We start from the raw sequence: 25,193 nt of genomic DNA, 5'->3' as shown, positions 1-25,193 counted from the left end.
TAGAGAATATCGATTTTATAACGGTAGTCTACCAATTTATGGAGTATTACGAAGTTTTACTAAATTAATTGACAAAAAGTTAAAACGATGCCATGTACCATGAAAGAGAGTTTAATAAACATTACTATAAATGTATAATGTTTTCAGAAATTTTAAAACAACACTAAAGTTCATAGGCTTCAGTATATACAATATTTACCGAAAAATTCAATATTTTCGTAGAGGTTAACACATAGATTTTGAGAAAAAATTCAAAAATATGAAAATACTGTTTTAATACATAGTTGAATCATTCACTAACATATGATGAATGTCAAAGATGTTTGAAACCTTTGTTGTCTCTGTTTTCCTAGAGAACAGAGATTTTATAGTGGTTAGTCCATCAATTTAGGGAGTATTATGAAGTTTAAATAAATTAAATGACAAAAAATTAAATCGATGCCCATGTACCATGAAAGAGAGTTTAATATACATTAATACAAATGTAGAATGTGTTTACAAATTTTAAAACAACACTAAAGATCATAGGCTTCATTATATAGAACATTTACCAAAAAATCAATATTTTCGTAAGGGTTAACACATATATTTTGATAAAAAATCAAAAATATGAAATTACTGTTCTAATGCATAGATGGATCCTTCACTAGCATATGATGAAGATCAAAGTGGTTTAGAACCTTTGTTGTCTCTGTTTTCCTAGAGAATAGTGATTTTATATTGGTTAGTCCATTAATTTAGGGAGTATTATAAAGTTTTACTAAATTTATTGACAAAAAGTTAAAACGATGCCCATCTACCATAAAAGAGAGTTTAATATACACATTCTTTAATGTTGTTTTAAAATTTCTAAACAAATTCTACATTTGTATTAATGTATATTAAACTCTCTTTCAAGGTACATGGGCATCGATTTAATTTTTTGTCAATTAATTTAGTAAAACTTCATAATACTCCCTAACTAAGAGCATCTCCAAAAGACACTCTATAACTTCAAATATAGAGTTTTTTGCTCTCCAAAAAGAAACTTCAAAACTTCAAATTTGAAGTTTTAAGTAGTGAAACTTCAAATATAGAGTGTCACTATTAGAAACTTCAAATTTGAAGTTTCATCTTTTTATTTGCATTTTGGTCCTTACAATTACACATCCTATTTATGATTCTTAAAATATTTTCTCATTTCTCATTTTAATCTTTAATTTTTTTTTATATTTTATAAATCTTCAAATTTATTTCTATAAATTTAAGTTTTACACATAAAATTAAATAAAAAATTTAAAACAAGCTTTATTTTATTTTAAAAGTAGAATTAGATAACAAGAATATTATAAAACAAACTTAATAAAAAACCTTTTAGAAAGGTACATGAAGACATAATTATTAGGGAAATTTAAATATCATAACAACACTAATAATCTGATAAACTTGCTCCGGAAGCTCCAAAAATTTCAAAATATTTTCCAAACAAATTTTATGTAACCGAAGATGGTTGTTGTTGTTCTTGACGCCTTTTTGTGTGATTATTTCTTGTTCAAAACGAATGTACTCACGAGTGTTAATATCACCGATAGAAGCTAAGTCTTTTAGCAATATTTTATTTTCTTCTTTTACTTCTTTTAAAACTATTTTTTTTTTTCATTTTGCATTTGCAATTCAATCATCTCATGACTTTTTCCCCTGCTTGTTGCACTTTCTTTTAAAAGATCAAGGATTTGTTCGTTTGATGATATCAAAGTATCATAGGCCATATTATTACCTTTTGAATTTTGCTTTCTTTTAAAAGATCAAGGATTTGTTCGTTTGAGTCATTTCTTACTTCGAAATGCACTTGTTGATCATATATGAGAGCATTATGAAAATAATTTTATGGAATAATATGGTATTTTGTTTGTAGTTTAATATTTAATTATGTATTTCTATTGCTGTAATATTTTTATATATGTGTTAGTTATTAATCAAAAGTTTTATGAATTTATATTAGTTGTAACAAATATAAGGATCATAATGTAAAATATAAATAATTTTGAAGTAAGTTTTGAAGTTTTGTTTTTGGAGAAGGACACTTTAAAACTTCAAATATAAAGTTTGAGAAACTTCAAAATAGAGAGTCATTTTGGAGATGCTATAAACGGGTAGACTAACCACTACAAAATCACTATTCTCTAGAAAAACAGAGACAACAAAGGTTCAAAACCACTTTGACCTTCATCATATGCTAGTGAAGGATGCAACTATGCATTAAAACAATATTTTATATTTTTGAATTTTTTCTCAAAATTTATGTGTTAACCCATACGAAAATATTGACTTTTTTTGGTAAATGTTCTATATAATGAAGCCTATGATTTTTAGTGTTGTTTTAAAATTTGTAAACATTTGTATTAATGTATATTAAACTCTCTTTTATGGTACATGGGCATCAATTTAATTTTTTGTCATTTAATTTATTTAAACTTCATAGTACTCCCTAAATTGGTGGACTAACCACTATAAAATCGCTATTGTCTAGGAAAACAGAGACAACAAAGGTTCTAAACCACTCTGACCTTCATCATATGCTAGTGAAGGATCCATCTATGCATTTAAACAGTATTTTAATATTTTTGATTTTTTTCTTAAAATATATGTGTTAACCGTAACGAAAATATTGAATTTTTCGCTAAATGCTCTATATACTGAAGTCTATAATCTTTATTGTTGATTTAAAATTTGTAAACACATTCTAAATTTGTATTAATGTATATTAAACTCTTTTTTATGGTACATGGACATCGATTTAAGTTTTTGTCAATTAATTTAGTATAACTTCATAATACTCCCTAAATTGGTGGACTAACCACAATAAAAATGCTATTCTCTAAAAAACGTAGACAACAAAGGTTCCAAACTTCTTTGACCTTCATCATATGTTAGTGAATGATTCAACTATGTATTAAAACAGTATTTTCATATTTTTGAATTTTTCTCAAAATATATGTGTTAACTCCTACGAAAATATTGAATTTCTCGTTAAATGTTCTATATACTGAAGCCTATGAACTTTAGTGTTGCTTATAAATTTCTAAAAAATTCTACATTTGTATTACTGTTTATTAAACTCTCTTCCTGGTAAATGGGCATCGTTTTAATTGTTTATCAATTAATTTAGTAACACTTCATAATACTCCCTAAATTGGTGGACTAACCACTATTAAATTGCTAATTTCTAGAGAAACGAAGACAACAAAAGTTCTAAACCTCTTTGATTTTCATCATATGTTAGTGAAGGATGCAACTATGTATTAAAACAATATTTTCATATTTTTAAATTTTTATCAAAATCTATGTGTTAACTCCTACGAAAATATTGATTTTTTCAGTAAATGCTCTATATACTGAATCCTAAGATCTTTAGTGTTGTTTTAAAATTTGTAAACACATTCTACATTTGTATTAATGTATATTAAACTCTCTTTCATGTTACATGGACATCATTTTAATTTTCTGTCATTTAATTTAGTAAATCCTCATAATACTCCCTAAATTGGTGGAGTAACCACTATAAATCACTATTTTCTAGAGAAACAGAGACAAAAAATTTCCAAACCGCTTTGACCTTCATCATATATTAGTGAAGGATGCAACAATGCATTAAAACAATATTTTCATATTTTTGATTTTTTTTTTTCAAAATCTATGTGTCCCTACGAAAATATTAAATTTTTCGGTAAATGCTCTATATACTGAAGTCTATGATCTTTAGTGTTGTTTTAAAATTTCTAATCGCATTTTATATTTGTATTAATATATATTAAACTCCTTTTCATGGTACATGGGCATCGTTTTAATTTTTTATCAATTAATTTAGTAAAACTTCGTAATATTCTCTAAATTGGTGGTCTAACCACAATAAAATCACTATTTTAAAGAAAAAGAGAAAACAAAAGTTCAAAACCTCTTTGATTTTCATCATATGTTACTGAAGGATGCAATTATGCATTAAAACAGTATTTTCACATTTTTGATTTTTTCTCAAAATCAATGTGTTAACCTCCTATGAAAATATTGATTTTTTTTTCGGTAAATGTTATATAAACTGAAGCCAATGATTTTTAGTGTTGTTTTAAATTTTCTTAAAACAATCTAAATTTGTATTAATGTATATTAAACTTTCTTTCATGGTACATGGGCATTGATTTATTTGTTTGTCAATTAATTTAGTAAAACTTCATAATACTCCCTAAATTGAAGAACTAACCCCATAAAATCATTATTTTCTAGAGAAACGGAGACAACAAGAAGTTCCAACCTCTATGACTTTCATCATACGTTATTGAAGGACGCAACTATGCATTAAAACATTATTTTCATATTTTTGAATTTTTCTCAAAATCTATGTCTTAACCCTACGATAATATTGAATTTTTCGGTAAATGCTTTATATACTGAAGTCTATGAACTTTAGTGTTGTTTTAAAACTTCGAATCACATTCTACATTTGTATTAATGTATATTAAATTCTCTTTCACGGTACATGGGCATCGATTTAATTTTTCGTCAATTAATTTAGTAAAATTTCATAATACTCCCTAAATTGGTGTACAAACCACTATAAAATCGCTATTCTCTAAAAAAACGGACACAACAAAGGTTCCAAACCACTTTGACCTTTATCATATGCTAGTGAAGGATGCAACTATGCATTAAAACAGTATTTTCATATTTTTGAATTTTTTTCTCAAAAACTAAGTGTTAACCCCTACGAAATATTGAATTTTTCGTAAATGTTCTATTTAATGAAGCTTATCATCTTTAGTGTTGTTTTAAAATTTCTAAACACATTTTACATTTGTATTAACGTATATTAAATTATTTTCATGGTACATGGTACCGTTCTAATTTTTTGTCAATTAATTTAGTAAAACTTCAGAATACTCCCTAAATTGGTGGAATAATCACTATAAAATCACTATTCTCTAAAAAAAGGAGACAACAAAAGTTCCAAAACTTTTTGACCTTCATCATATGTTAGTGAATGATGCAACTATGCATTAAAATAGTATTTTTATATTTTTGAATTTTTCTCAAAATCTATGTGTTATAACCCTTACGAAAATATTGAATTTTTCGGTAAATGCTCTATATACTAAAGTCTATGATTTTTATTGTTGTTTTAAAATTTCTAAACACATTCTAAATTTGTATAAATGTATATTAAACTATCTTTTATGGTACATGAGCATCATTTTAATTTTTTGTCAATTAATTTAATAAAACTTGAAAATACTCTCTAAATTGGTAGACTAACTACTATAAAACCGCTATTCTCTAGAAAAACAGAGATAAAAAAGTTCTAAACCACTTTGACATTCATCACATACTAGTGATGGATACAAGTATACATTAAAGCAATATTTTCATATTTTTGAATTTTTTCTTAAAATCAATGTGCTAAACTACGAAAATATTGAATTTTCAGTAAATGTTCTATATACTGAAGCCTATGATTTTTAGTGTTATTTCAAAATTTCTAAACATATACTACATTTGTATTAATATATATTAAACTCCTTTTCATGGTACATGGGCATCGTTTTAATTTTTTATCAATTAATTTAGTAAAACTTCGTAACACTCTCTAAATTGGTGGTCTAACCACAATAAAATCACTATTTTTTTAAAGAAAAAGAGAAAACAAAAGTTCAAAACCTCTTTGATTTTCATCATATGTTACTGAAGGATGCAATTATGCATTAAAACAGTATTTTCATATTTTTAATTTTTTCTCAAAATCAATGTGTTAACCCCCAATGAAAATATTGATTTTTTCGGTAAATGTTATATAAACTGAAGCCAATGATTTTTATGGTTGTTTTAAATTTTCTTATAACAATCTACATTTGTATTAATGTATATTAAACTCTATTTCATGGTACATGGGCATTGATTTATTTGTTTGTCAATTAATTTAGTAAAACTTCATAATACTTCCTAAATTAGTGGACTAACCACTATAAAATCGTTATTCTCTAGGAAAACGGAGACAAGAAAGGTTCCAAACCACTTTGACATTTATCATATGCTAGTGAAGGATGCAGCTATACATTAAAATAGTATTTTCATATTTTTGATTTTTTTTTCTCAAAATCTATGTGTTAACTAACGCCTACGAAAATATTGATTTTTTTGGTAAATGTTCTATATAATGAAGCCAATGATCTTTAGTATTGTTTTAAAATTTGTAAACACATTGTACATTTGTATTAATGTATATTAAAATCTATTTCATGGTACAAGGGAATCGATTTATTTATTTGTCAATTAATTTAGTAAAACTCCATAATACTTCCTAAATTAGTGGACTAACCACTATAAAATTGCTATTCTCTAGGAAAACGGAGACAACAAAGGTTCCAAACCACATTGACCTTGAACATATGCTAGTGAAGGATGCAGCTATGCATTTAAATAATGTTTTCATATTTTTTAATTTTTTCTCAAAATCTATGTGTTAACCCCTACGAAAATATTGAATTTTTTGGTAAATGTTCTATATACTAAAGTCTATGATCTTCAGTGTTGTTTTAAAATTTGTAAACACATTCTACATTTGTATTAATGTATATTTAACTTTTTTTCCTGGTACATGGATAGCAATTTAATTTTTTGTCAATTAATTTAGTAAAACTTCATAATACTCCCTAAATTGGTTGATTAACCACTATAAAATCGCTATTCTCTAGAAAAACGGAGACAACAAAGGTTCCAAACCACTTTGACTTTCATTATATGCTAGTGAAGGATGCAGCTGTGCATTAAAACAATATTTTTCATATTTTTGATTTTTTTCTCAAAATATATGTGTTAACCTCCTACGAATTTTTTTTTTTGGGTAAATGCTCTGTATATTGAAGTCTATGATTTTTAGTGTTGTTTTAAAATTTCAAAACACATTCTACATTTGTATTAATGTATATTAAACTCTCTTTCATAGTACATGGTATCGTTTTTATTTTTTTGTCAATTAATTTAGTAAAGCTTCATTATACTCCCTAAATTGGTGGAATAACCACTATAAAATCGCTATTCTCTAAAAAACGAAGACAACAAAGGTTCCAAACCTCTTTGACCTTCATCATATGTTAGTGAATGATGCAACTATGTATTAAAACAGTATTTTCATATTTTTAAATTTTTCTCAAAATCTATGTGTTAATCCCTACGAAAATATTGATTTTTCTGGTAAATGTTCTATATACTGAAGCCTATGATCTTTAGTGTTATTTTAAAAATTCTGAAAACATTATTCATTTGTATTAATGTATATTAAACTCTCTTTCATGCTACATGGGCATCAATTTAATTTTTTGTTACTTAATTTAGTAAAACTTCATAATACTCCATAAATTGATGGACTAACTACTATAAAATTGCTATTCTCTAGGAAAACGGAGACAACAAAAGTTTCAAACCACTTTGACATTCATCATATACTAGTGAAGGATGCAGCTATGCATTAAAACAATATTTTTGAATTTTTGAATTTTTTTTCTCAAAATCTATGTGTAACCCTTACGAAAATATTGAATTTTTCGGTAAATGCTCTATATACTGAAGTCTATGATCTTTAGTGTTCTTTTAAAACTTGTAAACACATTCTACATTTGTATTAATGTATATTAAACTCTCTTTCATGGTACATGGACATCGATTTAATATTTTGTCAGTTAATTTAGTAAAACTTCAAAATACTCCATAAATTGGTGGATTAACCACTATAAAATTTCTATTCTCTAGGAAAACGGAGACAACAAAGGTTCCAAACCACTTTGACCTTCATTAAATACTAGCGAAGGATGCAACTATGCATTAAAATAGTATTTTTATATTTTTGATTTTTTTTTCAAAATCTATGTGTTAAAAATCTATGTGTTAACCCCTGTGGAAATGTTGAATGTTTCGGTAAATGCTCTATATATTGAAGCCTATGATCTTTATTGTTGAATTAAAATTTCTAAACACATTTTATATTTGTATTATTGTATATTAAACTCTCTTTCATGGTACATGGGCATCGTCTTAATTATTTTTCAATTAATTTAGTAAAATTTCATAATACTCCCTAAATTGAAGAACTAACCCCATAAAATCATTATTTTCTAGAGAAACGGAGACAACAAGAAGTTCCAACCTCTATGACTTTCATCATACGTTATTGAAGGACGCAACTATGCATTAAAACAGTATTTTCATATTTTTGAATTGTTCTCAAAATCTATGTCTTAACCCTACGATAATATTGAATTTTTCGGTAAATGCTTTATATACTGAAGTCTATGAACTTTAGTGTTGTTTTAAAACTTCTAATCACATTCTACATTTGTATTGATGTATATTAAATTCTCTTTCACGATACATGGGCATCGATTTAAATTTTCGTCAATTAATTTAATAAAATTTCATAATACTCCCTAAATTGGTGTATAAACCACTATAAAATCGCTATTCTCTAAAAAAATGAACACAACAAAGGTTCCAAACCACGTTGACCTTTATCATATGCTAGTGAAGGATGCAACTATGCATTAAAACAGTATTTTCATATTTTTGAATTTTTTTTCTCAAAATCTAAGTGTTAACCCCTACGAAAATATTAAATTTTTCGTAAATGTTCTATATAATGAAGCTTATCATCTTTAGTGTTGTTTTATAATTTCTAAACACATTCTACATTTGTATTAACGTATATTAAACTATTTTCATGTTACATGGTACCGTTCTAATTTTTGTCAATTAATTTAGTAAAACTTCAGAATACTCCCTAAATTGGTGGAATAATCACTATAAAATCACTATTCTCTAAAAAAAGGAGACAACAAAAGTTCCAAAACTTTTTGACCTTCATCATATGTTAGTGAATGATGCAACTATACATTAAAATAGTATTTTCATATTTTTGAATTTTTCTCAAAATCTATGTGTTAACCCTTACGAAAATATTGAATTTTTCGGTAAATGCTCTATATATTGAAGTCTATGCTTTTTATTGTTGTTTTAAAATTTCTAAACACATTCTAAATTTGTATAAATGTATATTAAACTATCTTCTATGGTACATGAGCATCATTTTAATTTTTTGTCAATTAATTTAATAAAACTTGAAAGTACTCTCTAAATTGGTGGACTAACTACTATAAAACCGCTATTTTCTAGAAAAACAGAGATAAAAAAGTGCTAAACCACTTTGACCTTCATCACATACTAGTGATGGATACAACTATACATTAAAGCAATATTTTCATATTTTTGAATTTTTTTCTTAAAATCAATGTGCTAAACTATGAAAATATTGAATTTAAATAAATGTTCTATATACTGAAGCCTATGATTTTTAGTGTTATTTTAAAATTTCTAAACATATACTACATTTGTATTAATATATATTAAACTCTTTTTCATGGTACATGGGCATCGTTTTAATTTTTTATCAATTAATTTAGTAAAACTTCGTAATACTCTCTAAATTGGTGGTCTAACCACAATAAAATCACTATTTTTTTAAAGAAAAAGAGAAAACAAAAGTTCAAAACCTCTTTGATTTTCATCATATGTTACTGAAGGATGCAATTATGCATTAAAACAGTATTTTCATATTTTTAAATTTTTCTCAAAATCAATGTGTTAACCCCCTATGAAAATATTGATTTTTTTGGTAAATGTTATATAAACTGAAGTCAATGATTTTTAGTGTTGTTTTAAATTTTCTTAAAACAATCTACATTTGTATTAATGTATATTAAACTTTCTTTCATGGTACATGGGCATTGATTATTTGTTTGTCAATTAATTTAGTAAAACTTCATAATACTTCCTAAATTGAAGAACTAACCCCATAAATCATTATTTTCTTGAGAAACGGAGACAACAAGAAGTTCCAACCTCTATGACTTTCATCATACGTTATTGAAGGACGCAACTATGCATTAACACAGTATTTTCATATTTTTGAATTTTTCTCAAAATCTATGTCTTAACCCTACGATAATATTGAATTTTTCGGTAAATGCTTTATATACTGAAGTGTATGAACTTTAGTGTTGTTTTAAAACTTAGAATAACATTCTACATTTGTATTAATGTATATTAAATTCTCTTTCATGGTACATGGGCATCGATTTAATTTTTCGTCAATTAATTTAGTAAAATTTCATAATACTCCCTAAATTGGTGTACAAACCACTATAAAATCGCTATTCTCTAAAAAAACGGACACAACAAAGGTTCCAAACCACTTTGACCTTTATCATATGCTAGTGAAGGATGCAACTATGCATTAAAACAGTATTTTCATATTTTTGAATTTTTTTCTCAAAAACTAAGTGTTAACCCCTACGAAAATATTAAATTTTTCGTAAATGTTCTATATAATGAAGCTTATCATCTTTAGTGTTGTTTTAAAATTTCTAAACACATTCTACATTTGTATTAACGTATATTAAATTATTTTCATGGTACATGGTACCGTTCTAATTTTTTGTCAATCAATTTAGTAAAACTTCAGAATACTCCCTAAATTGGTGGAATAATCACTATAAAATCACTATTCTCTAAAAAAAAGAGACAACAAAAGTTCCAAAACTTTTTGACCTTCATCATATGTTAGTGAATGATGCAACTATGCATTAAAATAGTATTTTTATATTTTTGAATTTTTCTCAAAATCTATGTGTTATCCCTTACGAAAATATTGAATTTTTCGGTAAATGCTCTATATACTAAAGTCTATGATTTTTATTGTTGTTTTAAAATTTCTAAACACATTCTAAATTTGTATAAATGTATATTAAACTATCTTTTATGGTACATGAGCATCATTTTAATTTTTTGTCAATTAATTTAATAAAACTTGAAAATACTCTCTAAATTGGTGGACTAACCACTATAAAACCGCTATTCTCTAGAAAAACAGAGATAAAAAAGTTCTAAACCACTTTGACATTCATCACATACTAGTGATGGATACAACTATACATTAAAGCAATATTTTCATATTTTTGAATTTTTTTCTTAAAATCAATGTGCTAAACTATGAAAATATTGAATTTTCAGTAAATGTTCTATATACTGAAGCCTATGATTTTTAGTGTTATTTTAAAATTTCTAAACATATACTACATTTGTATTAATATATATTAAACTCCTTTTTATGGTACATGGGCATCGTTTTAATTTTTTTATCAATTAATTTAGTAAAACTTCGTAATACTTTCTAAATTGGTGGTCTAACCACAATAAAATCACTATTTTCTTAAAGAAAATAAGAAAACAAAAGTTCAAAACCTCTTTGATTTTCATCATATGTTACTGAAGGATGCAATTATGCATTAAAACAGTATTTTCATATTTTTGAATTTTTCTCAAAATCAATGTGTTAACCCCCTATGAAAATATTGATTTTTTCGGTAAATGTTATATAAACTGAAGCCAATGAATTTAGTGTTGTTTTAAATTTTCCTAAAACAATCTACATTTGTATTAATGTATATTAAACTCTTTTTAATGGTACATAGGCATCCTTTTATTTTTTTATTAATTAATTTAGTAAAACTTCATATTACCCTCTCAATTGGTGGACTAACCAATATAAAATAGCTATTTTCAAGAGAAAATGAGACAACAAAAGTTCCAAACATCTTTGAACTTCATCATATGTTAGTGAAAGATACAACAATGCCTTAAAACATTATTTTCATATTTTTGAATTTTTCTCAAAATCTATGTGTTAATCCTACGATAATATTGTATTTTTTGGTAAATGCTCTATATACTGAAGTCTATGATTTTTAGTGTTATTTTAAAAACTTTAAAAACATTCTACATTTTTATTAACGTATATTAAACTCTCTTTCATTGTACATGAGCCTCGTTTTATTTTTTTGTCAATTAATTTAGTAAAACTTCATAATAATTTCTAAATTGGTGGACTAACCACTATAAAATCGCTATTCTCTAGAAAAACGGAGACTACAAAGATTTCAAACCTCTTTGACCTTCATCATATGTTAATGAATGATGCAACTATGCATTAAAACATTTTTTCATATTTTTTAATTTCTCTCAAAATTAATGTGTTAACCCCTACGAAAATGTTGATTTTTTCGGTAAATGCTCTATTTACTGAAGCCTATGACCTTTAGTATTGTTTTAAAATTTCTAAACACATTCTACATTTGTATTAGTGTATATTAAACTCTCTTTCATGGTACATGGCTTCGTTTTAATATTTTGTCAATTAATTTAGTAAAACTTCATAATACTCCCTAAATTGGTGGACTAACCACTATAAAACAACTATTCTATAGAAAAACAGAGACATCAAAGGTTCTATACCTCTTTGACCTTGATCATATGTTAGTTATGGATACAACTATGCATTAAAACAATATTTTCATATTTTTTTCTCAAAATCTATGTGTTAACGCTATGGAAATATTGAATTTTTCGGTAAATGCTCTATATACTGAAGTCTATGATTTTTTGTGTTATTTTAAAAACTTTAAACACGTTCCACATTTGTATTAGTGTATATTAAACTCTCTTTCATGGTACATGGGCATAGTTTTAATTTTTATCAATTAATTTAGTAAAATTTCATAATACTCCTTTAATTGGTGAACTAACCACTATAAAATCACTATTCTCTTGAAAAACAGAGACAGCAAAGGTTTCAAATCTCTTTTGACCTTCATCATATGTTAGACAGTATTTTCTTATTTTTAATTTTTTTCTCAAAATCTATGTGTTAACCCCTATGAAAATATTGATTTTTTTGGTAAATGCTCTATATACAGAAGCCTATGATCTTTAGTGTTGTTTTAAAATTTCTAAACACATTCTACATTTGAATTAATGTATATTTAACTCTCTTTATGGTACATGGACATCGTTTTAATTTTGTTTCAGTTAATTTAGTTTAACTTCATAATACTCCCTAAATTAGTGGACTAACCACTATAAAATCTTTATTTTCTGGAAAAACAGAGACAAAAAAAGTTCCAAACCGCTTTGACTTTCATCATATGTTAGTGAAGGATGCAACTATGCAGTAAAACAATATTTTTATTTTTTTGAATTTTTATGAAAATCTATGTGTCAACCCCTACAAAACTGTTGAATTTTTCGGTAAATGCTATATATATTGAAGCCTATGATTTTTAGTGTTGTTTTAAAATTTTTAAACATATTTTACATTTGTATTAATGTATACTAAACTATCTTTCATGGTACATGGACATCGTTTTAATGTTTAATCAATTAATTTAGTAAAACTTCATAATACTCCCTATATTGGTGAACTAACCACTATAAAATAGCTATTCTCTAGAAAAACAGAGACAACGAAGGTTCCAAACCTCTTAGATGTTCATCATATGTTAGTGATAGATGAAACTATGCATTAAAACAATATTTTCATTTTTTTAAATTTTTCTCAAAATCTATGTGTTAACCCCTACGAAAATATTGAATTTTCGGTAAATGCTCGGTATACTGAAACCTAATAGTGTTGTTTTAAAACTTCTAAACACATTCTATATTTGTATTAATGTATATTAAACTATCTTTCATGGTACATGGATATCGTTTTAATTTGTTGTCAATTAATTTAGTAAAACTTCATACTACTCCCTAAATTGGTGGACTAACCACTATAAAATCGTTATTCTCTAGAAAAACGGAGACAACAAAGGTTTCAAACCTCTTTGACCTTTATCATATGTTAGTGAAAAATGCAACTATGCATTAAAACAGCATTTTCATATTTTGAATTTTTCTCCAAATCCATTTATTAACCCATACGAAAATATTGGTTTTTTCGATAAATGCTCTATATACTGAAGTCTATGATCTTTAATGTTGTTTTAAAATTTCTAAACACATTCTACATTTGACTTAATGTATATTAAACTCTATTTTATGGTACATGTGCATCGTTTTTTTTTGTCAATTAATTTAGTAAAACTTCATAATACTCCTTAAATTACTGGACTTACCACTATAAAATCGATATTCTCTAAAAAATAGAGACTACAAAATTTCTAAACCTATTTGACATTCATCGTATGTTAGATAAGAATGCAACTATGCATTAAAACAGTATTTTCATATTTTTAATTTTTTTTCAAAATCAGTTTGTTATGATTTTTTCGGTAAATACTCTATATACTGAAGCCTTTAATCTTTAGTGTTGTTTTAAAATTTCTAAACACATTTTACGTTTGTGTTAATGTATATTAAACTCTCTTTTATGGTACAAGGGAATCGATTTAATTTTTTGTCAATTAATTTAGGAAAACTTCATAATACTCCCTAATTGTGGACTAACCAATATAAAATAGTTAATTTTGGAACCTTTGTTGTATCCGTTTCTCTAGAGGATAGCGATTTTATCGTGGTTAGTCCACCAATTTACGAAGTATTATGAAGTTTTACTAAATTAATTGACAAAAAATTAAAACGATGCTCATGAACCATGAATGAGAGTTTAATATACATTAATAAAAATGAAGAATTTGTTTAGAAATTTTAAAACAACACTAAAGGTCTTAGGTTTCAGTATATAGAGAATTTACCGAAAAGGTTAATATTTCCTTAGGGGTAACCCATAGATTTTGAGAAAAATTCAAAAATATGAAGATATTGGTTTAATGCATAGTTTCATCCTTCTGTAACATATGATGAAGTTAAAGAGGTTTGTAACCTTTGTTGTCTCCGTTTCTCTAGAGAATAGCGATTTTATCGTGGTAAGTCCACCAATTTAGGAAGTATTATGAAGTTTGACTAAATTAATTAACAAAAAATTAAAATGATGCTCATGAAGCATGAAAGTGAGTTTAATATACATTAATAAAAATTAAAAATTTGTTTAGAAATTTTAAAACAACACTAAAGGTCATAGGTTTCAGTATATAGAGAATTTACCGAAAAACTCAATATTTCCGTAGGGGTTAACCCATAGATTTTGAGAAAAATTCAAAAATATGAAAATATTATTTTAATGCATAGTTTCACCCTTCTGTAACATATGATGAAGGTCAAAGAGGTTTGGAACCTTTGTTGTCTCCGTTTCTCTAGAGAATAGCGATTTTATCGTGGTTAGTCCACTAATTTAGGAAGTATTATGAAGTTTTACTAAATTAATTGACAAAAAATTAAAACGATGCTCATGAACCATGAATGAGAGTTTGATATACATTAATAAAAATGAAGAATTGTTTTAGAAATTTTAAAACAACACTAAAGGTCTTAGGTTTCAGTATATAGAGAATTTACCGAAAAGGTTACTATTTCCGTAGGGGTTAACCCATAGATTTTGAGAAAAATTCAAAAATATGAAGATATTGGTTTAATGCATAGTTTCATCCTTCTGTAACATATGATGAAGTTCAAAGAGGTTTGTAACCATTGTTGTTTCCGTTTCTCTAGAGAATAGCGATTTTATCGTGGTTAGTCCACAAATTTAGGAAGTATTATGAAGTTTGACTAAATAATTAACAAAAAATTAAAACGATTCTCATGAACCATGAAAGTGAGTTTAATATACATTAATAAAAATTAAGAATTTGTTTAGAAATTTTAAAACAACACTAAAGGTCATAGGTTTCAGTATATAGAGAATTTACCGAAAAAATCAATATTTCCGTAGGGGTTAACCCATAGATTTTGAGAAAAATTCAAAAATATGAAAATATTATTTTAATGCATAGTTTCATCCTTCTGTAATATATGATGAAGGTCAAAGAGGTTTGGAACCTTTGTTGTCTCCGTATCTCTAGAGAATAGCGATTTTATCGTGGTTATTCCACCAATTTAAGAAGTATTATGAAGTTTTACTAAATTAAATGACAAAAAATTCAAACGATTCTCATGAACCATTAAATAGAGTTTAATATACATTAATAAAAATGAAGAATGTGTTTAGAAATTTAAAAACAACACTACAAATCATAGGTTTCAGTATATAGAGAATTTCCCGAAAAACTCAATATTTTCGTAGGGGTTAACCCATAAATTTTGAGAAAAATTAAAAAATATGAAAATATTGTTTTAATGCATAGTTTCATCCTTCTGTAACATATGATAAAGGTCAAAGAGGTTTGAAAACTTTGTTGTCTCCGTTTCTCCTGAGAATAGCGATTTTATCGTGGTTAGTCCACCAATTTAGGGAGTATTATGAAGTTTAACTAAATTACAAGACAAAAAATTAAAACAATGCTCATGAACCATGAAATAGAGTTTAATATACATTAATAAAAATGAAGAATGTGTTTAGAAATTTAAAAACAACACTAAAAATCATAGGTTTCAGTATATAGAGAATTTCCCGAAAAACTCAATATTTTCGTAGGGGTTAACCCATAGATTTTGAGAAAATTTAAAAAATATGAAAATATTGTTTTAATGCATAGTTTCATCCTTCTGTAACATATGATAAATGTCAAAGAGGTTTGAAAACTTTGTTGTCTCCGTTTCTCTAGAGACTAGCGATTTTATCGTGGTTAATCCACCAATTTAGGGAGTATTATGAAGTTTAACTAAATTACAAGACAAAAAATTAAAACAATGCTCATGAACCATGAAAGAGAGTTTAATATACATTAATAAAAATGAAGAATGTGTTTAGAAATTTTAAAACAACACTAAAGATCATAGGTTTCAGTATATAGAGAATTTCCCGAAAAACTCAATATTTTCGTAGGGGTTAACCCATAGATTTCGAGAAAAATTCAAAAATATGAAAATATTGTTTTAATGCATAATTTCATCCTTCTGTAACATATGATGAAGGTCAAAGAGGTTTGGAACCTTTGTTGTATCCGTTTCTCTAGAGAATAGCGATTTTATCGTGGTTAGTCCACCAATTTAGGAAGTATTATGAAGTTTTACTAAATTAATTGACAAAAAATTAAAACGATGCTCATGAACCATGAATGAGAGTTTAATATACATTAATAAAAATGAAGAATTTGTTTAGAAATTTTAAAACAACACTAAAGGTCTTAGGTTTCAGTATATAGAGAATTTACCGAAAAGGTTAATATTTCCGTAGGGGTTAACCCATAGATTTTGAGAAAAATTCAAAAATATGAAGATATTGGTTTAATACATAGTTTCATCCTTCTGTAACATATGATGAAGTTCAAAGAGGTTTGTAACCTTTGTTGTCTCCGTTTCTCTAGAGAATAACGATTTTATCGTGGTTAGTCCACCAATTTAAGAAGTATTATGAAGTTTGACTAAATTAATTAACAAAAACATAAAATGATGCTCATGAACCATGAAAGTGAGTTTAATATACATTAATAAAAATTAAAAATTTGTTTAGAAATTTTAAAACAACACTAAAGGTCATAGGTTAACCCATAGATTTTGAGAAAAATTCAAAAATATGAAAATATTATTTTAATGCATAGTTTCACCCTTCTGTAACATATGATGAAGGTCAAAGAGGTTTGGAACCTTTATTGTCTCCGTTTCTCTAGAGAATATCGATTTTATCGTGGTTAGTCCTCTAATTTAGGAAGTATTATGATGTTTTACTAAATTAATTGACAAAAAATTAAAACGATGCTCATGAACCATGAATGAGAGTTTAATATACATTAATAAAAATGAAGAATTTGTTTAGAAATTTTAAAACAACACTAAATTTCTTAGGTTTCAGTATATAGAGAATTTACCGAAAAGGTTACTATTTCCGTAGGGGTTAACCCATAGATTTTGAGAAAAATTCAAAAATATGAAGATATTGTTTTAATGCATATTTTCATCCTTCTGTAACATATGATGAAGTTCAAAGAGGTTTGTAACCTTTGTTGTCTCCTTTCTCTAGAGAATAGCGATTTTATCGTGGTTAGTCCACAAATTTAGGAAGTATTATTAAGTTTGACTAAATTAGTTAACAAAAAATTAAAACGATGCTCATGAACCATGAAAGAGAGTTTAATATACATTAATAAAAATGAATAATGTGTTTAGAAATTTTAAAACAACACTAAAGATCATATGTTTCAGTATATAGAGAATTTACCGAAAATCTCAATATTTTCGTAGGGGTTAACCCATAGATTTTGAGAAAAATTCAAAAATATGAAAATATTGTTTTAATGCATAATTTCATCCTTCTGTAACATATGATGAAGGTCAAAGAGGTTTGAAAACTTTGTTGTATCCGTTTCTCTAGAGAATAGCGATTTTATCGTGGTTAGTCCACCAATTTAGGAAGTATTATGAAGTTTTACTAAATTAATTGACAAAAAATTAAAACGATGCTCATGAACCATGAAAGAGAGTTTAATATACATTAATAAAAATGAAGAATGTGTTTAGAAATTTTAAAACAACACTAAAGATCATAGGTTTCAGTATATAGAGAATTTACCGAAAAACTCAATATTTTCGTAGGGGTTAACCCATAGATTTTGAGAAAAATTCAAAATATGAAAATATTATTTTAATGCATAGTTTCATCCTTCTGTAACATATGATAAAGGTCAAAGAGGTTTGATAACTTTGTTGTCTCCGTTTCTCTAGAGAATAGCGATTTTATCGTGGTTAGTCCACCAATTTAGGGAGTATTATGAAGTTTAACTAAATTACAAGACAAAAATTAAAACAATGCTCATGAACCATGAAAAAGAGTTTAATATACATTAATAAAAATGAAGAATGTGTTTAGAAATTTTAAAACAACACTAAAGATCATAGGTTTCAGTATATAGAGAATTTCCCGAAAAACTCAATATTTTCGTAGGGGTTAACCCATAGATTTCGAGAAAAATTCAAAAATATGAAAATATTGTTTTAATGCATAATTTCACCCTTCTGTAACATATGATGAAGGTCAAAGAGGTTTGGAATCTTTGTTGTCTCCGTTTCTCTAGAGAATAACGATTTTATCGTGGTTAGTCCACTAATTTAAGAAGTATTATGAAGTTTTACTAAATTAACTGACAAAAAATTAAAACGATGCTCATGAACCATGAATGAGAGTTTAATATACATTAATAAAAATGAAGAATTTGTTTAGAAATTTTAAAACTACACTAAAAGTCTTAGGTTTCAGTATATAGAGAATTTACCGAAAAGGTTACTATTTCCGTAGGGGTTAACCCATAGATTTTGAGAAAAATTCAAAAATATGAAAATATTGTTTAATGCATAGTTTCATCCTTCTGTAACATATGATGAAGTCAAAGAGGTTTGGAACCTTTGTTGTCTCGTTTCTCTAGAGAATAGCGATTTTATCGTGGTTAGTCCACCAATTTAGGAAGTATTATGAAGTTTGACTAAATTAATTAACAAAAAATTAAAACGATGCTCATGAACCATGAAAGTGAGTTTAATATACATTAATAAAAATAAAAATTTGTTTAGAAATTTTAAAACAACACTAAAGTCATAGGTTTCAGTATATAGAGAATTTACCGAAAAACTCAATATTTCCGTAGGGGTTAACCCATAGATTTTGAGAAAAATTCAAAAATATGAAAATATTATTTTAATGCATAGTTTCATCCTTCTGTAACATATGATGAAGGTCAAAGAGGTTTGGAAACTTTGTTGTCTCCGTTTCTCTAGAGAATAGCGATTTTATCGTGGTTAGTCCACCAATTTAGGGAGTATTATGAAGTTTAACTAAATTAATTGACAAAAAATTAAAACGATGCTCATGAACCATGAAAGAGAGTTTAATATACATTAATAAAAATGAAGAATGTGTTTAGAAATTTTAAAACAACACTAAAGATCATAGGTTTCAGTATATAGAGAATTTACCGAAAAACTCAATATTTTCGTAGGGGTTAACCCATAGATTTTGAGAAAAATTCAAAATATGAAAATATTATTTTAATGCATAGTTTCATCCTTCTGTAACATATGATAAGGTCAAAGAGGTTTGAAACTTTGTTGTCTCCGTTTCTCTAGAGAATAGCGATTTTATCGTGGTTAGTCCACCAATTTAGGAGTATTATGAAGTTTAACTAAATTACAAGACAAAAATTAAAACGATGCTCATGAACCATGAAAAGAGTTTAATATACATTAATAAAAATGAAGAATGTGTTTAGAAATTTTAAAACAACACTAAAGATCATAGGTTTCAGTATATAGAGAATTTACCGAAAAACTCAATATTTTCGTAGGGGTTAACCCATAGATTTCGAGAAAAATTCAAAAATATGAAAATATTGTTTTAATGCATAGTTTCATCCTTCTGTAACATATGATGAAGGTCAAAGAGGTTTGGAACCTTTGTTGTATCCGTTTCTCTAGAGAATAGCGATTTTATCGTGGTTAGTCCACCAATTTAGGGAGTATTATGAAGTTTAACTAAATTACAAGACAAAAAATTAAAACGATGCTCATGAACCATGAAAGAGAGTTTAATATACATTAATAAAAATGAAAAATGTGTTTAGAAATTTTAAAACAACACTAAAGATCATAGGTTTCAGTATATAGAGAATTTACCGAAAAACTCAATATTTTCGTAGGGGTTAACCCATAGATTTTGAGAAAAATTCAAAAATATGAAAATATTATTTTAATGCATAGTTTCATCCTTCTGTAACATATGATGAAGGTCAAAGAGGTTTGGAACCTTTGTTGTCTCCGTTTCTCTAGAGAATAGCGATTTTATCGTGGTTAGTCCACCAATTTAGGAAGTATTATGAAGTTTTACTAAATTAATTGACAAAAAATTAAAACGATGCTCATGAACCATGAAATAGAGTTTAATATACATTAATAAAAATGAAAAATGTGTTTAGAAATTTTAAAACAACACTAAAGATCATAGGTTTCAGTATATAGAGAATTTACCGAAAAACTCAATATTTTCGTAGGGGTTAACCCATAGATTTTGAGAAAAATTCAAAAATATGAAAATATTGTTTTAATGCATAGTTTCATCCTTCTGTAACATATGATGAAGGTCAAAGAGGTTTGGAACCTTTGTTGTCTCCGTTTCTCTAGAGAATAGCGATTTTATCGTGGTTAGTCCACCAATTTAGGAAGTATTATGAAGTTTTACTAAATTAATTGACAAAAAATTAAAACGATGCTCATGAACCATGAATGAGAGTTTAATATACATTAATAAAAATGAAGAATTTGTTTAGAAATTTTAAAACAACACTAAAGGTCTTAGGTTTCAGTATATAGAGAATTTACCGAAAAGGTCAATATTTCCGTAGGGGTTAACCCATAGATTTTGAGAAAAATTCAAAAATATGAAAATATTGTTTTAATGCATAGTTTCATCCTTCTGTAACATATGATGAAGTTAAAGAGGTTTGGAACCTTTGTTGTCTCCGTTTCTCTAGAGAATAGCGATTTTATCGTGGTTAGTCCACCAATTTAGGAAGTATTATGAAGTTTGACTAAATTAATTAACAAAAAATTAAAACGATGCTCATGAACCATGAAAGTGAGTTTAATATACATTAATAAAAATGAAAACTTTGTTTAGAAATTTTAAAACAACAGTAAAGGTCATAGGTTTCAGTATATAGAGAATTTACCAAAAAACTCAATATTTCCGTAGGGGTTAACCCATAGATTTTGAGAAAAATTCAAAAATATGAAAATATTATTTTAATGCATAGTTTCATCCTTCTGTAACATATGATGAAGGTCAAAGAGGTTTGGAACCTTTGTTGTCTCCGTTTCTCTAGAGAATAGCGATTTTATCGTGGTTAGTCCACCAATTTAGGAAGTATTATGAAGTTTTACTAAATTAATTGACAAAAAATTAAAACGATGCTCATGAACCATGAATGAGAGTTTAATATACATTAATAAAAATGAAGAATTTGTTTAGAAATTTTAAAACAACACTAAAGATCATAGGTTTCAGTATATAGAGAATTTACCGAAAAGGTTACTATTTCCGTAGGGGTTAACCCATAGATTTTGAGAAAAATTCAAAAATATGAAGATATTGGTTTAATGCATAGTTTCATCCTTCTGTAACATATGATGAAGTTCAAAGAGGTTTGTAACCTTTGTTGTCTCCGTTTCTCTAGAGAATAGCGATTTTATCGTGGTTAGTCCACCAATTTAGGAAGTATTATGAAGTTTGACTAAATTAATTAACAAAAAATTAAAACGATGCTCATGAACCATGAAAGTGAGTTTAATATACATTAATAAAAATTAAGAATTTGTTTAGAAATTTTAAAACAACACTAAAGGTCATAGGTTTCAGTATATAGAGAATTTACCGAAAAAATCAATATTTCCGTAGGGGTTAACCCATAGATTTTGAGAAAAATTCAAAAATATGAAAATATTATTTTAATGCATAGTTTCATCCTTCTGTAACATATGATGAAGGTCAAAGAGGTTTGGAACCTTTGTTGTCTCCGTTTCTCTAGAGAATAGCGATTTTATCGTGGTTAGTCCACCAATTTAAGAAGTATTATGAAGTTTTACTAAATTAAATGACAAAAAATTAAAACGATGCTCATGAACCATGAAATAGAGTTTAATATACATTAATAAAAATGAAGAATGTGTTTAGAAATTTTAAAACAACACTAAAGATCATAGGTTTCAGTATATAGAGAATTTCCCGAAAAACTCAATATTTTCGTAGGGGGTTAACCCATAGATTTTGAGAAAAATTAAAAAATATGAAAATATTGTTTTAATGCATAGTTTCATCCTTCTGTAACATATGATAAAGGTCAAAGAGGTTTGGAAACTTTGTTGTCTCCGTTTCTCTAGAGAATAGCGATTTTATCGTGGTTAGTCCACCAATTTAGGAGTATTATGAAGTTTAACTAAATTACAAATGACAAAAAATTAAAACGATGCTCATGAACCATGAAAGAGAGTTTAATATACATTAATAAAAATGAAGAATGTGTTTAGAAATTTTAAAACAACACTAAAATCATAGGTTTCAGTATATAGAGAATTTACCGAAAAACTCAATATTTTCGTAGGGGTTAACCCATAGATTTTGAGAAAAATTCAAAAATATGAAAATATTGTTTTAATGCATAGTTTCATCCTTCTGTAACATATGATAAAGGTCAAAGAGGTTTGGAAACTTTGTTGTCTCCGTTTCTCTAGAGAATAGCGATTTTATCGTGGTTAGTCCACCAATTTAGGGAGTATTATGAAGTTTAACTAAATTACAAGATAAAAAATTAAAACGATGCTCATGAACCATGAAAGAGAGTTTAATATACATTAATAAAAATGAAGAATGTGTTTAGAAATTTTAAAACAACACTAAAGATCATAGGTTTCAGTATATAGAGAATTTCCCAAAAAACTCAATATTTTCGTAGGGGTTAACCCATAGATTTTGAGAAAAATTCAAAAATATGAAAATATTGTTTTAATGCATAGTTTCATTCTTCTGTAATATATGATGAAGGTCAAAGAGGTTTGGAACCTTTGTTGTCTCCGTATCTCTAGAGAATAACGATTTTATCGTGGTTATTCCACCAATTTAAGAAGTATTATGAAGTTTTACTAAATTAATTGACAAAAAATTAAAACGATGCTCATGAACCATGAAAGAGAGTTTAATATACATTAATAAAAATGAAGAATGTGTTTAGAAATTTTAAAACAACACTAAAGATCATAGGTTTCAGTATATAGAGAATTTACCGAAAAGGTCAATATTTCCGTAGGGGTTACCCATAGATTTTGAGAAAAATTCAAAAATATGAAAATTGTTTTAATGCATAGTTTCATCCTTCTGTAACATATGATGAAGTCAAAGAGGTTTGGAACCTTTGTTGTCTCCGTTTCTCTAGAGAATACGATTTTATCGTGGTTAGTCCACCAATTTAGGAAGTATTATGAAGTTTGACTAAATTAATTAACAAAAAAATAAAACGATGCTCATGAACCATGAAAGAGAGTTTAATATACATTAATAAAAATTAAAAATTTGTTTAGAAATTTTAAAACAAACATAAAGGTCATAGGTTAACCCATAGATTTTGAAGAAAAATTCAAAAATATGAAAATATTATTTTTAATGCATAGTTTCATCCTTCTGTAACATATGATGAAGTTGAAAGAGGTTTGGAACCTTTATTTTCTCCGTTTCTCTAGAGAATAGCGATTTTATCGTGGTTAGTCCACCAATTTAGGAAGTATTATGCAGTTTTACTTAATTAATTGACAAAAAATTAAAACGATGCTCATGAACCATGAATGAGAGTTTAATATACATTAATAAAAATGAAGAATTTGTTTATAAATTTTAAAACAACACTAAAGGTCTTAGGTTTCAGTATATAGAGAATTTACCGAAAATGTCAATGTCAACCCATAGATTTTGAAAAAAATTCAAAAATATGAAAATATTGTTTTAATGCATAGTTTAATCCTTCTGTAACATATGATGAAGGTCAAAGAGGTTTGAAACCTTTGTTGTCTCCGTTTCTCTAGAGAATAGCGATTTTATCGTGGGTAGTCCACCAATTTAGGAAGTATTATGAAGTTTTACTTAATTAATTGACAAAAAATTAAAACGATGCTCATGAACCATGAATGAGAGTTTAATATACATTAATAAAAATGAAGAATTTGTTTATAAATTTTAAAACAACACTAAAGATCATAGGTTTCAGTATATAGAGAATTTACCGAAAAACTCAATATTTTCGTAGGGTTAACCCATAGATTTGAGAAAAATTCAAAAATATGAAAATATTGTTTTAATGCATAGTTTCATCCTTCTGTAACATATGATGAAGGTCAAAGAGGTTTGAAACTTTGTTGTCTCCGTTTCTCTAGAGAATAGCGATTTTATCGTGGTTAGTCCACCAATTTAGGAAGTATTATGAAGTTTTACTAAATTAATGACAAAAAATAAAACGATGCTCATGAACCATGAAAGAGAGTTTAATATACATTAATAAAAATGAAGAATGTGTTTAGAAATTTTAAAACAACACTAAAGATCATAGGTTTCAGTATATAGAGAATTTACCGAAAAACTCAATATTTTGTAGGGGTTAACCATAGATTTTGAGAAAAATTCAAAATATGAAAATAATTTAATGCATAGTTTCATCTTCTGTAACATATGATAAGGTCAAAGAGGTTTGGAAACTTTGTTGTCTCCGTTTCTCTAGAGAATAGCGATTTTATCGTGGTTAGTCCACCAATTTAGGAGA

General features: G+C 26.6%; 2 long non-coding RNA genes across 2 annotated transcripts; one reads left to right on the top strand and one right to left on the bottom strand.

The window, feature by feature from the left end:
• Positions 1-392: 392 nt before the first annotated feature.
• LOC117134245 lies at positions 393-20,821 on the top strand. The gene is made up of 2 exons (XR_004458469.1): positions 393-671; positions 20,633-20,821. It is a non-coding gene; the product is annotated as an uncharacterized LOC117134245 (long non-coding RNA).
• LOC117134246 lies at positions 4,303-5,096 on the bottom strand. The gene is made up of 2 exons (XR_004458470.1): positions 4,996-5,096; positions 4,303-4,647 (listed from the first exon to the last, which is right to left on the bottom strand). It is a non-coding gene; the product is annotated as an uncharacterized LOC117134246 (long non-coding RNA).
• Positions 20,822-25,193: the final 4,372 nt, after the last annotated feature.

The sequence above is a fragment of the Brassica rapa genome, chromosome A05, assembly GCF_000309985.2.
Source record: "Brassica rapa cultivar Chiifu-401-42 chromosome A05, CAAS_Brap_v3.01, whole genome shotgun sequence".
NCBI classification, from domain to species: Eukaryota; Viridiplantae; Streptophyta; class Magnoliopsida; order Brassicales; family Brassicaceae; genus Brassica; species Brassica rapa.
Note: the sequence above shows the minus strand (reverse complement) of the source record. Positions and strands in the feature narration are given on the sequence as shown.